The following is a 14,470-nucleotide window of genomic DNA, read 5'->3' as shown; positions in this document are numbered from 1 at the left end:
CTAAGGTCGGCGCAGAGTCTCCACTGGGCGTTTGGCTTCAATATTCCCAGCACCGGATTATTGAAGGTGCTGTGTACTGGACGGATTATTCCCCGGGACTCAAGGTTCTTAATTATTTCAGTAAGGGACTCCATGGATGCGAGAGGCAAACGATATTGCTTCACAAACACTGGAGTCATTCCAGGGTCCGTGGGAATGGTTGTGGTGTGGATGTCGGAGCGACCACAGTCATATGAGTCTACCGCAAAGAGATCTTGGAAATCCAAGAAAACTTGTTTCAACTTTTGCTTCTGTTCCAGAGTCACGCAGGCATCAGCTAGGTTGACTCTTTCTTCCACCATCTGCCTGAAGCCTGGAAAGACTTCTGGTTTGGCTATCTCAGCAGCCTCCTCCAGCTGGGTGGAGAAGTCCCTGGTCAGAGTGCTGATTTGGACTGGGGGCTTCAGGTGGGAAAGGCAGCCCTCATGGACCTGGAAAATCACCTCATCCCTCCTGAAGTCACAAGTCACATCTTCCTTACCATAAGGGCAAGAAGTGTACACCAGGAAGTTCCCCCCATGCCGGGTGAAAATCCTGTCTGGTATTGTATTGTCCTCACTGTCAAAACAGTCCTTGGGGATCGGTCCAAACAGTTAATTTCCTAAATCAATGGAGAAATGTCGGTCATCAACCGCCATTCCAATAATGGTGCCTGCGGCTAGAGTAATACTCTTTAAGTCGCTGTTATCCACCTCTATTGGAATGGTGTCATGTTCTATGTTGACTAATGGAGTTGGGTTTACCCCCAACCCTTGCTGTTGGAGAGAAGCATTTAGATGTATATAAGCATCAGGGTTTTTCAATTTTTGTCCTCTTTTAACTTTCACTTCCAGGGAGAATTGTCGGGTCCTTTCTGGGATGGTGACTTCCTCTTTAAGCTGAATTTCAACTGCATAAGGTAGCAATTGAGCTGACCTAAATGCTTTTTCTTGATCATTAAAGCCCATGGGATTATCCGCTAATCGGCACCAAGCTTTGAAGTTTATTAGGTCCAAACTAATGGCAAAGCGATTGAGAATGTCACTGCCTAAGTAAAAGGCGGCAGTGACGTCTCGCACGACCCAACAATTATGGACTATGCTCTTGTTGCCAATGGAGATTTTGAGCATACACCTGCTTGGCAGGAGATGTTTGGAATTAGGTGCTTCCAGGTCCATTTCCCATTTGTCTAGCAGTTGGAATGTGGAAATGGCTGGATCTTTTGGGAGCTAATGAAGCTCTTACCGTTGTTCACACACACTCGAGCGAGAACAGAGTCCGTCCCATCATTTAACTGAACAGGGATGAACAACTGCTCTCAAATTTGCTGAATATCAGCCAGGCTCTGAGCTGATTTCACCTCTTTCTGGACTATAGGAGTGGGAGTGTCTGATTGTGGATTGGTAAAGAATTTCAGAGTGTTTCCTTCCAGTGTGGAATACCACCTTAAACTGGAAGGAAGATTGATTTTCAGAAATGGAGAGGACCCCCCCATCACCAGTCTGTTGTCCTACTGCTATTACTGTCACGTCTGGAATTTGGTTGTTCTGGAAGTGAAATTCTACTTGGTCAGATTTTTGTTCAACCATGTGGCAGGTGCCGTTTAAACTAACATGGTTGACACTCTGTTTTAATTTTATTGGTCGGCTAGTCTGGGTCCAGAGGACGTTGTTTACACAATCTATTAGGGGTGACAACCTTCTCAGGAGGTCATTCCCTAGTAAACAAGGGGTGCCCTCTGGAGTCACTACTATGACCGGGTGTTTCACCTTGTGTCGCCCAATTTTGATGTCCAAATCTGCAGTCCCCTCGACAGGAATTTCCTTCCTGTCAAAGTTCTGCAGTTGTCCAGGAAGAGAGGTGAGAGGAATACGGTAATTCTCCCCCCTTCCTGCATTTAGTTCATCAAAGGCCCTTTTGGACAGAAGGGTAGCTTGGGATCCAGTGTTCACCAGTGCTGAAATTGTACCCTGCCCCTGTACTTGTACCGGGGCATAATATCTTCCCTCCTTCTCCTCAAGGGGGCACAGATAATGCACATTTTTGGACAACTGGTTGGCTAACTTTCTGGTTTTGGACATTGCTAGCGAAGAGATTTGTGCAGAATTATGTGAAGAGCCTGGGGAATCTGAAAGAAAAAGTTGGCAACTGGAGATCAGAGCCATTGTGGGTTCCCCTGGTTCCGGTTCTAGGCCGCCCCCCCCTTTTTGGAGGCAGTCACCAGGATGGGTTTGAACCAGGGGATTTCGGTATTGTGGGTTCTGGGATGAGATGATGGGCGGCGGTAGCTCAGTCTCCATATCTCCCCCGTCTGTTGATTCGGTTTTAGGTTCCCCTGGTTCCGGTTCTGGGCCGCCCCTGCCTTTTTGGAGGCAGTCACCAGGATGGGTTTGAACCAGGGGTTTTCGGTATTGTGGGTTCTGGGATGAGATGATGGGTGGCGGTAGCTCAGTCTCCATATCTCCCCAGTCTGGATTGGAATCCCTTGGGACCCATTTTTCTTTGGGAGGAGTTCCCCCATCTCTAAAGGAGAAGATCCTTTCCCCAGGATCCTCTGAGGATTCCTCTCCCTCAAATTGGAAGATCTGTACCTCCTCTACAAACTGGGCCTGTTTGGGTACTTTGTTTCTCCTACCCCCCCTCTGCTCCTTTGGAGGCAGACTTTCAGGGGCAGGAGATTGTGTTTCCGGTTCCTGGTTTTCCAGGGGCTGTTTACAAGTTGGGAAGGAAGCTTCCTCCAAGGCTTTACACCCCCCTTCCCCTTGTGCCTCTTCCCTGGGAACCGGTGGGTTATCGGGGTGCTGCCCCGTCATTGTTCTGGAGCACCAGGTCCAGAGTTTGGGGCATTCTGTGGTGGCATGCTCATCTGAGGGTTCTGTTGAGCCCTCAGTATGTGACCCAGATCCCGTGCCATATTTTGGACCTGGCGCTCAAGTTGTGAAACCCGCTCAGGCTGATACGGGGCTCTATTTTCTCCCCTGGGCTGATCCCGGGAAGGGTAGCTATCCCTTCTCTGGTAGTACCCCTGGTTGGGAAGATTTCGGTACCCCTCCACCCTTGGCCTCCCCTCTCCCAGATTATGTTGTCTGGGCTCAGGGAATTGGGGAAAGAAGGATGGATGATTTTGGGGCTGGCAATTGGGTGGATACCTGGGGAAAAAGTTCTGCCCAGGATTTGGTGAATTTCTGCCCTCCTGGGGGAAGTTAGGAGGGAAGTTCCCCGGGTCAGGTGCTTGGCTGGATCCCCCCCCCTTGGGCTGGAGGAGTCCACACATAACCCAGGATTGGTCGGTTTCCCTTGTAGCGGGGATTTACATAGTCAGGGGAGCGGGGGACCCCATTTGTGGGACTACCTCCTCGACTCCCTGTCTGTGACTGGCCCGAGGGCCTTCTGGGCTGTGAATTATTTGGTGCAGGCAGGTTTTTAGGCCCCCCCATCTCCAAATCTAAAACGGGGGCAACCTTTACCTCTGCCACCTTGGCAACAGCAGGGGTGCTGTTGGTTTTGGGGTTTTTCGGCGCATTATTTTTATTTTTGATGGGCTTCTGCACCTCATAGATCTGGGTAGCCTGTTCAATGACCCAGTCTAAAGATCTTTTCTCATGAAAATCTCTCACGAGCTGGGTCATTATGTATTTGGGTAAGCCATGGAAAAACGTATTGATGAATTCTCTGCTATCCGTGCGAACCCTTCTGGTGGTCTGCGCAAAAGCACACTTTAATTCTTGCACAAACTCTTGTGGGGCCTGATCCTCCCCACATTGCAAATTGTAGGCTGCCTCGCGAGCCTCTTGAGGATTTCTGTGCACAGAAAAATGTTTCAAGATGGCCGCCCTGTATGTGGACCACCTTGAATGGTTTTGATCCTCCAGCCCCGCAAAGAAACTGGAGAATTCTGGTGAGAAGGTCCACTTTACATATTGAATACAGCTTTGGCTGTCCTTCAAATGAAAAGTCTCCAACATTTGCTCATAGAGCTCCAAGTGTTCCCAAACAGAATACTTGGCGTTATTATGATAAGGCGTGATGACACTCCTTATTGCCTTTATTTGTTTCATTCATCCTCTGACTCAGAAGCACTGCTCCCAGAGGTGCCTGTCTGATCTTCCAGGTTTTCCCGGATTCTGCGAGCCTGGGAATGGCTGGCAGAATGTGGGGACCTGGTCTCCTGTGTCCTGTAATGCTCAGAGGAGTCTTCAGATCCCTCCTTGCTGCCAGGATTTGATGGGTACCCCCCCCTCACTGACCTAACTGGGCAAAGGTTTTCAGGATGCCCTTAGTGGGCCTACTCTCCTGGGGTTCCCCACTAAATTGCACTGTGCTTGGGTGCCCATACCCGGATGCCCGCCCATCCATTCCTGGGAGGTACTGGCCAATGAGCCCCATACTTCTAGCTGGATAGTAATCTGCCATCCCCATGGCCCTGGGCTCATGTGCGCGAGGTGACATGGGGGTGGCAGAGTCCAGGGACTGGGAGAGATGAAGGCCTCTGGTACTAGGGCTCCTCAGGTTATGCTCAGGAGTTCCTCTTTCCCAGCGAACGTCATCTCTATCCGCCCCTGCTTCCTGTTGCAAAGCAAGAGCCTGCGCTTTCAGTTCCTCAGTTAAGGCCTTACTAGACTCTATCAGTCTCTCCTGCATCGCTACCTGTTGCTGGAGCCTATCATTGGGCTGGCAGAGAGCCTCATTCTCTCTCTGTGCCTCCTGATTGGTCCTGGAGTACTGGACCAGTCTTTGCTGCAGGAGGGTTACCTCCTGAGCTGTGTCCCTATTGGCCTGCTCCTTTCATGCCAGAGCATCCTCCACCCTCCTGGTGTGCTCTAACAAGTTCTGGTGTTCTTTTTGGAGGTGACCCAGTCCCTGGAGGGCCAGGTGATTTTCTTCCATTTTCCTTTTTAAGTGGCAGACTTCCTGGCCTAAGGTATCCCTTTCCTGACTAAGAGCCTGCATCTGTGCCACCAGGTCATCCCTTTGCCTTTGGAAGGCACCAGCTTTCTGGTGTTCTTCATCAAACTCTGCCTGGGTATCCAGGTCTTTCAAAATCAATGTATTGCTTTCCTCTTTCTCTCTGTCTAGTTGGATTTGCAGGGTGACTACCTGCTCTGTGCATGCCCTGTTGAAATTGATCTGTTGCTCCAGCTTTTTCTGGCTCTGCAGTAAGGAGTCCAAACTGTCTTGGTGCTCCTTCTGCAAAGCCAGAATTCTGGTATCCTGGTCTGTCTTTTCCTGTTGCAGTATATCCATGTCCTCTTTTATTTTAATGATATACTGCCTACTATCATTTTCAGACTCCTGGCTCCTCTGCAGCCTCTGCTCAGAAGAGACCAGGTCAGATTGGGCCTTTTCTAACGCCATCTGTTGCCTATTTGCCTATTTGCCAGATCTTGGCCTTCAGCACATTTGTCCTGCATGGCTCCCATATATAGATACAAATATGCCGCTATCCTAACCATCTTGTCGTGTTCATCTTTAACTTTAGGAGCCATGTATAATTCACTCAGGGCCACATGTAATGGACCCTGATCTCTCCATATATCTGACCCTGTTTCAGTGTCCTGTTGCATGATTGCCTGCAACCAGACCGTTTGGTCCTGATGAGTCCACTCACCTCTCACAAATAGCTTATGTAAGAAGTGCTCTCTGGCTATTTTCAGATCTACCAAGGTCGTCATTCTGGAATTTGAGTTCCTTCCTGACTTACAGAAGTTTGTATTTTATTTTGCAAAACAGACCGTTTCCTTAGAGCGTTCCTTTGAGGGGTGCTTTCACAGTGTAAAACAGCGTGGTGATCTAACCGGATATGTGTATCTGGTCAGTTGGCACACTGTATTAATCTGCATAAGTGGTAAATCTAACCCAGAATATCCCGGCTCCGAGCCCCCACTTTTGTAAGCGATATTCAATCAACACTACAGCTAAGTCAATGCCTAGTCTGGGATGCTGAGGAAAACCTTATTGATGTATTTTTATATCCAGGTGAGTACTCTGGATGACAACCCTTGTATAACAACCCCCTCTTAGAATCCCCCTGACCCCACTGAGCCAAGAAGTAGGTTTGTTTTGCAAATTAAAAGGTTTATTTGAAAATTTAAACAATACATATATATATATATATCACACTTTATAAATAAATTGATAACTGATATCACACTTCAGAATACGACCGTGATCAACAATGGATAATGTTACAGGGGTACACTGATTTGGTTACTTAGGAGTAGTGTAGAGGATGAGGTAGCTGAACATGCTTGATGGTTTCAAGGAAATGCAAGGTGGAATAAAATGCAGTACAGAAATAACTTGTTATGATTTTAGCAAAAGGTACTATGATCACTTTTTCTTTTGACAATTCACTCCCCCCCTATGCAATACAAGAAATGGAAGGAGAGCACACAGTCTTCAAGAATCCCAACAAATCACACTTTATAATGCAATACACAGTTCCAGTTCTCCCAGCAAGCTTAGGGAAAACAGGGATGAGTTTTAAACACAGGCGAATTACTTTAATGTGGTTTGCAAGGAAGTGAAAAGGTGCTAAAATTGCTTTTAATTCCCTCTAGAGGTTCAGGGTAGGTGATGGCTACTTTATATTAGTTCAGGCTCACTTTAACAATACTCTATGAATGATTAGCAGATTGAAAACAAATTTTAGCAAAGAGAAGCAAAAAGCTGCTGATTTCTATAGATGAAATCGGGCCAAATCGCAAATCGCGGTAAATTTCGCGAGTGCGTGTCTGGCAATTATGGAAAAAGTATAGGGAGTAGGAAGTCTAGGTTTGTTGGAAACCCTATATGCTAAGCTTTCAGATGTAAGTTAAATCTCGTTCCTAGCACAAACGTTTCCGGAGATACGGATGATTTAATAAAGGTAGATTTACGGATTTAAAGTAAAACTCAAAATGACAGGTGACAGCTTGCAGCTGCAGAATTGACAGGTGACAGTTGTGCAGCTTTAAAAATGACAGATGACACGATTTCTAGGAGGCTGTTCTAATTAGGTTAAAATAGTTTGCATTAGATTATTTTAACTAAGAGATTGGGTTCTGCAGAGTTCTGGCGGATACTCACTCCTAATTTTGAAATGAATGGGCCTCGTCACGGATCTGGTCAACTGGACTGGACTTTGGTTCTCTCTGCTCGGCGGGTCAATCAGGCACCGGTTCTGCTCACAGCGATCCGGCTCTCTGGTTCTGCTCACAGTGGTCTGGGTCTGGTCTGGATGCAGCGGCCTGTGGTTCTCTGGATCTCCGGTCTGGTCTCTGGCAATTGTTCTTGGCAAAGAATTCAAACAGCTCGCCCGGCTGTGGAATAGTTTGCAAATGATTTTAAGGATGCTGAGGCCTGCTGAGAAGAGTTCTCAGTTTGTGGGTTTAGGCCCTTGCTTTAAGTTCTGAAGTAAAGTTCTGGTCTTTGGAGATTGATGGATATGAAGTCTGGAGTCTCCGGCAGAGCGTCCCGCAGAAAATGGAATTGAATGCCCTCTACCTGTCCCAGCAGTCTCTTTTTATGTGTTTTGAAAATGGGTGTGTGCCTGGGCCTAGCTTAGCCTGCCCCTCTCTACTTGTCATTGGCCCAATTCTCCCCTCTCCCATGATTGGGGGAAGGAAATGGCTTGTCATCATGATGAGGTCTGTTTATGGGTCAGAGGATCCTCCCTTGGTCAATTTGCCCACAAATCTATATTTGATTCAAATACATATTTCCCCGGTACACAAGTGGTTGACATTACATGTACATATTATATATTCCTTATGGTCCATGCTTGTCCGCCTCTGATCTTCCTGGGGGCTTGCATTAAAAAATGACAACATTTTGCGCTCTTTGACTGGTTTACCAATATCAGACATTTACCAAAATTTGCACACATGTGTGCAAGGAGTATGGACATTAATTGATGAAGTGTCAGATTTTTAACATGCAGACATTTGGAGTGAGACCCTATTTTCCGCTAGCAACCCCCCAGAATGCAGATCTTATAGGCAACAGGGGAGATCTTGTCTATAATTTCAAACAGTCACTTCCATGTAGGCAAGAATTTTCGCTGTTTGGGCTGGTTCCTTTGGAAATTGTATAGATTGACCCGATCACCCACCTTATATTCCTTTCGGGTAGTTTTTAAATCATAGTGGGTCTTCATGCTCTCGGCTGATCTTTCTAGATTCCGCTGAGCATAGGCAAAAGCATGCTGAAGGTGTTTCCTTAAATTCTCCACATGCTCATGAGTTGTGGAGGCATTTATCAACGTTTGCTCTTGGGTTCTGTAGAGCAAATGCTGGGGAAGCACCATCTTGCGTCCAGTCATCAACTCAAATGGTGACATTTTAGTTGCAGATGAAGGGGTAGATCTGATGGCCATTATGACCAGAGGTAATCGGATATCCCAGCTTGGCCCAGAATCTGCCACAAACCTTTTTAAGATGCTCACAATGGTTCGGTTATATCTCTCTACTGCTCCAGAAGAAGCTGGCCTGTAAGCAATGTGTAGCTTCCTTGTAACCCCCAGTATCTCCCACATCTTTGTCATTACTTCACTGGTGAAGTGGCTACCTCTGTCTGACTCAATCCTTTGAGGTAGACCAAAACGGGAAAAGATGTGGTTAATCATCAGGGCAGCTGCTGTTTCTGCCTTGCAGTTTGGGGCTGGGAGACATTCCACCCACTTGGTAAACAAGCATGTAACGGTCAACATGTACTTTTTCCCTCTAGATGAGCGGATTACAGGGCCTACAAAGTCGATTTGCAAATCTGACCATGGCAGTGTCATCCCCCTCTTTTGGAGAGGCGCACGGTGTGTGAGGGATGATGGCTCAAATTGTGCACACACAAGACACCCCTTCAAGTATTGGTCGAGGTCCTGCCCCATGTGTGGCCAGTATGCAACCTCTCTTAAGATTTCCAGTGTCGTGTGAAACCCCCTATGACCGGCGGTGGCCGCATCATGGGCGTGACTTAACATCAGGCTTCGGAATGAGGTAGGGACCACCCACTGATCATGGCCAGCTTGGGATTTCCTTACCAATAAACCGTCTTGGATTCGGAACCTTTTTGGACATTTCATCAACACTCTTAGGTCCTCTTTCCCAATGTAATCGGTATCCGTCAGGAGAAAGTTCTCAGGGTCCTCAAGGTGTTGGTAAAACTTACCAATAATTGGATCCCCCTTCTGAGCTGTAATTAAATCAGCATCAGGGGTCTCCTTACTCCATTGTGCAGTTGAAAGATCATTGTGAGCATTGGTCTGGGACCTAGTGATGGCAGTGACCTGGATTTTTCCCAACAGGGACTCTATTTCTATTAGATCCACTAGGATGGCCCCGGTTTTGGCCAGCTGATCAGCTAAGTCATTTCCAGTTTTGTCTGGTCCCTCTACTTTGGAATGACCCTTGATCTTTTTCCAGTAGATGGTCATCCCATTCGATGTGACCAGATCATCAATATTTTGGATTAGCTTCCCATGTTTCAGGGGTTTGTTATTAGCACATAACATGCCTCTGGTTTTCCAATTTACCAGGTGCTCCACGAACCCGTTCCGTATATAATCCGAATCTGTGATTATGACCAGTTCGTGGAGTTGATGTTGGACAGCAGTGAGGATGGCCTGATGCACAGCCATCAATTCTGCCACCTGACTACTTCGGGGACCAAATTTGTATCCAGCTGTGGGTTCTGGGGACTCATTCACCCATGCATTCCCTACGCCAGCCACCAGTTCTTTCTCCCCGTTGTTGTCAACATGGTAAGAGCATCCATCCACATAGACAGTGGGCATTCCCTCACACTTGTCCTCTTCAAAGACTTTGTGTGGGGAATTGAGGTATGCCTCCATGCTGTCCTTGATTTTTAGACTTTCGTCCTCGAGACAGTTTTCTCTGGCACAATCATGCAAGTCAGCCAGACGTTGCGCGAGGGGACTCTTCTTGTTTTGGCCATATCTGTCACGACTCGCTCCCTTCGCTCCCGTTCCCGCCACTTGGGGGCATGTTTTGGGGCTTATTCCTTGCTGGACATTTCCTCCGAACCTAATGCCACAGTGCTGTAATGAATTGGGAGCGCTAAATCCCTATTTTCCAAACTACTTCCCTTCCGGATCCATTCCAGGTTTTTGGCAGCCAGCATGCTTCTTTAACCAAATGACTGTGCTTCCCAGAATGCCTGGCCCACTGCTCCACCTCCACCCTTGCAGGACAAGGTTGGGTGGAGGATAGGCAACACCTGTGGCTGCAGGTGCAGCAGTCAGCACACCAGGGCGTGTGCTCGTTAAACAGCTTTAAAAGCCTCAGTCTCACTTCAGTCCAGCGCTGGCCATCGTTTGCAGTGTTCCTGTTTTTGACTAGTCCCTGGTTCCTGGTTCCTTGCCTTTGTACCTACTTCCTTGTTCCTGTTTTCTTGTTTCCTCCGCCCTGAATTTCGGATTCATGAGCTAATTGATTTCTGCTCCCTTGATTTCCCTTTTTGTCTTCCTCTGTTTGCAGGCAGCAATTCTCAGTGCTTTCCCCTTTTAGATGCAGCCCAGTTTGTCTATGTTCTATATTTCTTTGACTCTGTCCTTTGCTGCTGTTACCCATTTGCCTTAGCCTTCCTCTTAGTTTAGTTTCCTGTCTTTTCCTTGGAGGGGTAGGGAGAAGTTGCATAGGTTAGTTCGTTTTTCCCTGCTCCTGATCCTTACTTTCTAGAGGATCCATTCCATGTTTTCCACTGCACTTCTGCATTTATTTTCCCTTTGATTATTAGGTGTGGTGTGCGGTAGTAGCTAGCTCCTGTGTGAATGCTTATGTTTTCCTCACTATTTTGTAGACACTATTCCCACTTAGGTATTTAGTTTTCCTTCCATTGCTGTTCTAGCCTTTCGGGGTCCCAGTTTCTTCAACAGGATTCGTGGGCTAGCTGACATTCAAGAGGTTTATCTCGTCCTCGTGAGTACAGTTCTTAAGTTCCCTTATGTAATACCATCAAGAGTGTTAGTACACAGATCCTGTCATTGCTTGCCCTCCACGTGGGTTTAGCGCTGTCAGTACCTGTAACAGCAATTGGGGGTAAGGCGCTTGCCGACTTTCCTCGCGGTCAGGTGCTTACCCCACATCCCTTTTCATATATTGGTTTTGATGTCACACTCTATTTGCACTCCTGGGTTCTAGCATACCTGAGTCGTAGTTCCTGGGTGCACATTTCCCTTGCCATATTCGCTGCCTTTGTACTCGCCTGACTAATCTTGACAGAATGGCCAGCCCAAAATTCCCATTGAATATGGCAAGTTTAAGAAAGAAAGGCAGCAAGGCCTCTAACAAGTTAGTACAGAAAGCTTCCCCTACATTTACCTGTGACATTCAAATCCCTAGTCTTGGCTTAAATGAACTCCTTGTCACGAATGGGCATTTACGAGCAAAGTATTTTTCCCATAGGATGGCACATCCTACATTGCCTGATCCTAGTTCGATCTTTTGTTCTGATCCCGATTCTATGTCAGCGCAAGCCTTAGCCGCAGAAAACAACACACTGTTAGACTTATTATACAAGAGTACCTCTGTTGTTGAACCCCATGATTCCAGTTGTGCTTCACCTCAGATAGAACAGTTTCATGGTACAAACATAACGAATGGAGGGGTTCCTTGCATAACTTCAGTTTTCTACCCTCAGTCCAAATACTTCTTTGCACAAGTACATACGGTAGTCCCTAATGTCAAGAGGTCTAAGCTCAATAGATTGCTTAAGGGTAATACAGACCAAGTTAGTATGAGAAAGTATAAATCTCAGAACCTGAAAGCAGTTGAGGACAATGCACAATCGGTGTACATCCAGATTGCTAGTGCAGGATCCAGCCCTGATGCCACTATGCCTCCCCCTGTGCCTACTGATAGTGATGTACAGTTAATGCAGGGCATGCTAAGAGCTAAGCTTGAGGAGTTAACACAAGAATTCATTTCTTTACAAGAGGAGAATAAGATCTTGCACGCATTCCTGAATACACCTCAGACTTTATCCATTGATGTTGATGAAGTGAACACAGTTCAGCCACTGAGTGCAGAGACTTTGGTAAACCATGATAATTGCCAATATGTTAGATCTATTGGAAGTGAAAGTCTTTCTTCTAGCACAGCGCTCAATCTGGACACAGTTTCTAACAATTGTTCTGCTGATTGTCAGGGATTGCAGTTAGCTGAAGATTTACAAGCCACTCCTTTACCTAAAGTTTCCTGTGTAGCAGTCTGTCATAATTCTGAGCTAGCACACATACAAGCTTCTGATCTCCAAACACAATACACAAAGGTGGCATACACAGATTCAGTCACTACAGTAGGCTTAGGTCCTGCTCTTGATACAGCTGCTGAGACTGAAGTAGATGTTAAAGCTGATGTGGAAGACGATCTTACCTCTGGGTTCACTCTTCCTTCTGCCAATTCTGATCAATACGAACAGTCAGAGACAGTACAGATTTCATATTCTGATGAACTCATTCCACAGTATACAGAACCAAAAGACCAGCAGGCGATTCCTGAACTGTTGATTGTTAATCTGCCTCTTTCAGAAGCTAAGACAGAGGAATGGACAATTGACGAAATCCTGATTAACAGAGACTTTACTATGGTGATTCCACTGGTTGATTTTGACTTCCACAAAGAAAGAGACTCTGTGTCACCCACTAAAGAAAAGGAATGCAAGGGTACAGTTCAGTCCTTGGTTACTGGAGCCAAGGAGTCTAATGCCCTAAAGGTGCCCTCCATTCCTGAGCCACTAATGTGTCTATCAACTTCTGAGACTTCTGTGTGTCCTCCTACAACCATTGACTCTTCTATGATCCAATCCACAGCCCTGCAGTCATCTTTGGTACACGTGTCTTCAATCAATGAACCGCTGCCATGTCTGCCATTTAATCAAGAGCCTCCACCATGCACGGGGTTAGTCCCAAAGACCCTGACATGTTTGGATTCAGCTACCGAGATGGCTCCAACTCGCATGCCTTCAGCTTCAAAGTTTCCTCTAGCCTGCCTGTCTTCAGCTACAGTGACTCATCCAGAAGATCATCCTTCAGCCAGAGAGCCTCCGGTAGTCCATCATATGTGCATGTCTTCAGTTCCAGAGTTTATTGCTTGTTTGCCTTCAGTTCATGATACACCGGTATCCTGCTTAACTTCGCTTCCAACATCAGAGGTATACCTGTCTACACCATCAGATCCTGCTATATTTTCTACTGCTCCAGACAGTCCTCCTGAATCCCAAACATTTACTGTCGATGAACGTTTAGATTGCCTTTCTTTTGCTTCAGGAGGAGCACCAGAATGCCTGCCTTTTCCACAAGACGATTCTCCCAACTGCTTCACTTTAGCATCAGAGCCTCCTAAAGATGCAGCATCAGAGTTTGAGACTTTTGCCAGCTCCCGCTTCAGAGTCATCAAGCTGGACCAAGTGGTGAGTCAGAACCACTCACCTGGGTGTGCACAGGGGGTGGTGCAGACCGGCGTATTACCTACAGAACTTGTGCAACAGAATTCCGCCAAGAAGCACCAGTTGGGTGCTAGTAGCCAAAGGAAGGGAATGACTGCTGCAGTTCAAGATGTGTCTGTTATTGCTCCTTCTGCGAGTGTGCCTGAAATACCAAGTACTGTGTCTATCACTCCTATCAGTATGCCAAACGTCCCTGCTGTTGTATCCAACGTGCAACAAAGTGGCTACACGACTGTCACCAGGAGTACCAGCCTCGTACAACCCATGGGACTTCCAGGCATCCAAGGCGTAGAATATGTGCAGTCAAACCTTAATCATTTTCAACCACAAGCCTTTTCCCAGATGGATGACAGAAGAAGATCTGAACCTCTACCTCAGCCGCCACCTTCTCTAATGGCTGAACATGAACATTCCCTGAAGCCAGAAACTTCCTCACCTCCCGCATGTCCGCTCTCGGCAGAAAGGCTAACAGAACTTCTACCATCGTCTAAGGCAAGTTGCACCAGCCTGCCTCCCTCCTCAAAGACTTACAAGGGTCCACTCCCAGTGACTGAGCTTCCTGGACCTTCCAACTCTGCTCCAGGTCCTGCAAGTTCTTCATGCTTTTCTTCGAACCATGAGTCTCTTCCTCACCAGAAGTCACCGTTTCCATCAGTATCACCTCCAAAGACAACACACTCCTATCATGGAAGCCCATCTGCCTTTGCCCACAAGCCACCATTTCCATCAGTGCCTCCTCCAAAGAAAAAGCACTCCCATCATGGAAAGAAGAAGTCTCGTACGGGTGGCGGGCACCCGAAGAGGGCCGTAGGAGGGGGTATACTGTCACGACTCGCTCCCTTCGCTCCCGTTCCCGCCACTTGGGGGCATGTTTTGGGGCTTATTCCTTGCTGGACATTTCCTCCGAACCTAATGCCACAGTGCTGTAATGAATTGGGAGCGCTAAATCCCTATTTTCCAAACTACTTCCCTTCCGGATCCATTCCAGGTTTTTGGCAGCCAGCATGCTTCT

Source organism: Ambystoma mexicanum, chromosome 3q (genome assembly GCF_040938575.1).
Source record: "Ambystoma mexicanum isolate Mex_15411 chromosome 3q, UKY_AmexF1_1, whole genome shotgun sequence".
Classification (NCBI taxonomy): domain Eukaryota; kingdom Metazoa; phylum Chordata; class Amphibia; order Caudata; family Ambystomatidae; genus Ambystoma; species Ambystoma mexicanum.
The sequence above is the reverse complement of the archived record's forward strand: the minus strand, read 5'-3'. Positions refer to the sequence as shown.